This window comes from Quercus lobata, chromosome 12 (genome assembly GCF_001633185.2).
Source record: "Quercus lobata isolate SW786 chromosome 12, ValleyOak3.0 Primary Assembly, whole genome shotgun sequence".
Lineage (NCBI taxonomy): Eukaryota > Viridiplantae > Streptophyta > Magnoliopsida > Fagales > Fagaceae > Quercus > Quercus lobata.
Genome location: NC_044915.1, coordinates 6,312,413 through 6,315,701, shown reverse-complemented (window position 1 = coordinate 6,315,701; position 3,289 = coordinate 6,312,413). Strand labels below are relative to the sequence as shown.

Below are 3,289 nucleotides of genomic sequence, written 5' to 3'. Positions count from 1 at the left end.
AATAGTAAAAGTAACATCCGTAGTTATTTTAGGTGATAAATTGATTGGTAATATGCTGATGTAATGGATAATTCGGCAGTGTCTAGCTTGTACCGGCTTGTTCCGAAGTCTTTAGTTTTTAATGCAATCTAATATATATATATATATATATATATATATATATATATATATATATATGTTCCCATGCATATTCCAACAACTATATATTGTTCTGTTGGTGGCGATACAAAATACTTAATGTTATGCCCTATAACTTGGGAGAAAAATCAAACTTAGAAATATGGTTTTGTTTTTGTTGACTAGTTTTTGTACGTAATATTATAACATGTAGTTCTTGTACCTTATGCCCGTCTGAAACTGAAACAAGAGTCAAGACTAGGGCATTTGAAGAAAATGAGAAACAAGCAAAATATTCCCACTCTAACTATCTTCCCATATACTAAAATCCAGAAGCATTGCTTCCTCTATCTATAAAGGAAGAAAGAACTGCATCAGTCATACTCGTTCCAAATTCAATTAGCTGTTAGAACAGCAAAATCAAAAGCAAGCAAACATGACTCAGATCGTTTCCAGAACTTGCATCAAACCTTCTTCACCTACTCCTCACAACCTCAAAACTTTTAAACTCTCTCTTCTTGACCAGCTCTCTCCGCCCATCCATGGCAACACGCCTTCTTCTTCCCCGCCGATGTAGGTGCAGCCACCACCGATCCCAATTTGGAATTCTCACGTAAATTCCAACTCCTCCAGCAATCTATATCCGATACCCTCACCCGCTTCTACCCCCTTGCTGGCCGCCTCCTTGATGCCTCCACAATCGGCTGCAATGACGATGGTGGGTTCTTCATCGAAGCCCGATGTGATAGTCCGCTTTCCGACTTCCTTAGCAAACTAAACTTTGAGACACTTGATCAATTCCTTCCCGCCACCGACCCTGAAACCCTGGAATTGTCCAAGGGTTCCATGTGGCTTATCAAGTTCAGCTGCGGTGGCACCACTGTTAGTGTTTCCCTTTCACACAAGATTATCGATATTGCTTCGCTACTAACGCTGTTAAAGAGCTGGACCGAGACATGTCGAGGTTTGAGTGAACCTATTCTCCCCAATTTCACTGGATTTTCTCTCTTGCCGCCTAAGGAGATTCCGGGAATGTCAGCGTCTGTGAAAATTTCCGGCGATAAGTTCAAAATCGGGAGGTTCGTGATCAGTGCCTCCAAAATTGCAGAGCTTAGAGAAAAGTTATAAGCATGATTGGACGAGAGCAATACTATCCTTCACGTGTAGAACTAGTACTAGCAAAAACTCTGGAAATGTTAATTAAAAATAAATAATAATAAAAAAAGAGGTTCCCAAGTCTAATACTCAACAGTTCCTTACCAATACCATGCATGATTGGGAAGACCATGTCTCCACAAGCACAAACTCATGCCTTCCGCATGCCAACAATGTGTCAAGGAAAGGTCGAATGTGAAGTGTTCTTCTGCAACGAATTAAATCCAACCGAGAAAGTTCCAACCTGTTTCAAGTAATTAAAATTTCACGAAATTGGAACAGCTGGATGAACTTGACCACAAGAAGGCCTCCGCCCGCCAACACAAACACAAACACAAACACTGTTAACAACAAGAAGGTACAAGAAAAGGAATCATGGGTCATCCAAATTTTGTCTTCATCAATTACCATTTCATTTCCATATTCTTATTTGGTTTCCTCTGCTCCATTCTAATTTCAAGATTCTTGGGCTTTCGTTCCTAAGCAACACCCACACCTTTCCTAAGCAAACTGGAACATCGCTGGAGGGACAACATCATTTGGGTTTGGATTTTTTTCTGGTTTTTTTAATTAGCGTTTTTAAAATTAAGAAATGAATAATTAAATAAAATTTAAAATCAGTCCAAAACGGCGTCGTATTAAAACAGAGCAACAGAGGGAGCTTAACAAACTAACAGAAATAAATGACCATCTATTAATTAACAACTAATCACACTAAGACACCTGTATTAGCAAGCAAAGTGCACACCACATTCTCATTATAAGAATAAAAACAGGTTATAGAAAAACTACATACAGCTTAAGAGCTGTTTACATAAACGACTGTAGCTTTTGTCAGTCTTCTTCTTTATCTTGCTGTTGACTCGATTCTCTTTGTGTTTGTGCTTGGCCTGATTGTCACTCTTGTTCTCGATATTTTGAGACAAGAAACCGAGAAAGCTTATAAAGGAATACAATATACATTTTACGAAAAGCTTGCTGTCGATATTCTTGATCTTTTCAACATTAGAGCTTTATATGAACAAAATCTTTGAAAATTCAACAAAAGTAAAGGAAACAAATCTTTTCAACATTAGAGCTTTACTACTAGATTCATCACACGCGCTTTACGCATGTAATAATGCTCTCTTTTTTCTTTTCTTTTTTAGTGTTATAATGTTTAGAAGTAATATGAATAACCATTGTATTTTTTTTAAGAAGAAAAAGAAAAGTAACATGGAATAATATTTAAAAATGAGATAGAGATAGTGTCCTAAGCATTAGGGTGAATGGAGAAGTTAAAAGAAAAAGCCTAAAGCTTAGGAATAGTAAATTATTCTTTTAGCTAGCTTGTATTTTTTTAATTTAAATTAAAATTATCTAACTATTTTCTCAAAAAGAAATTGTGGGGCCAGAGAGTTTGTGACCCCAGCCCATTTCATGTTAAGGCCCAAGGCCTGTGCCGAGAAGATACAGGGTCGAGGACGCACCATGAGAGTCGAGGAAGACCTAACGAAATGGCCGAGGACGAGCTCCTACTCGGCATGCCATAAATGCCCCTAAAAGGAAGAGTGATCACAGTGCAGAAACAGCACAAGTAAAAGGCTGCCAGTACTGCAATAAAGCATTCTGCACCTGACAGAGCCATGCTCTTCAGCTTTTACAACCACCCCCAACCACTTTGGGTATGGGCTGATGGGACAAGTATCAGTCCTGGAAAGTCGAATCTACACGTAGACGTAGGATAAGGGATACAGGCTAATATAAAAGGGGAAGCAAGCAATCCGAAAGAAGGGGCTGGGAAAAATGGCCAAGAACCAGAACTTCCCAGTCCGCCTCCAGGAGAAAGACTCCTCGAGTGAACACGATTTAACTCTGTATGAACACCACGACAAACCACCATCCGGTGACCAAGGCCTAGCCTTTCAAACCCACGCTCTACAAATGATATTGTTTGGGCCTTTTTTACGTGCGAACCCAGTATCATTTTGGGTCGTTACAAATTGAGTCCTTACAATTGGCGCCGTCTGTGGGGAAA

General features: G+C 39.2%; 1 pseudogene; it reads left to right on the top strand.

The window, feature by feature from the left end:
- The first annotated feature begins 553 nt into the window (after positions 1-553).
- On the top strand, positions 554-2,306 carry LOC115970140 (annotated as a pseudogene).
- The last annotated feature ends 983 nt before the right edge of the window (positions 2,307-3,289 follow it).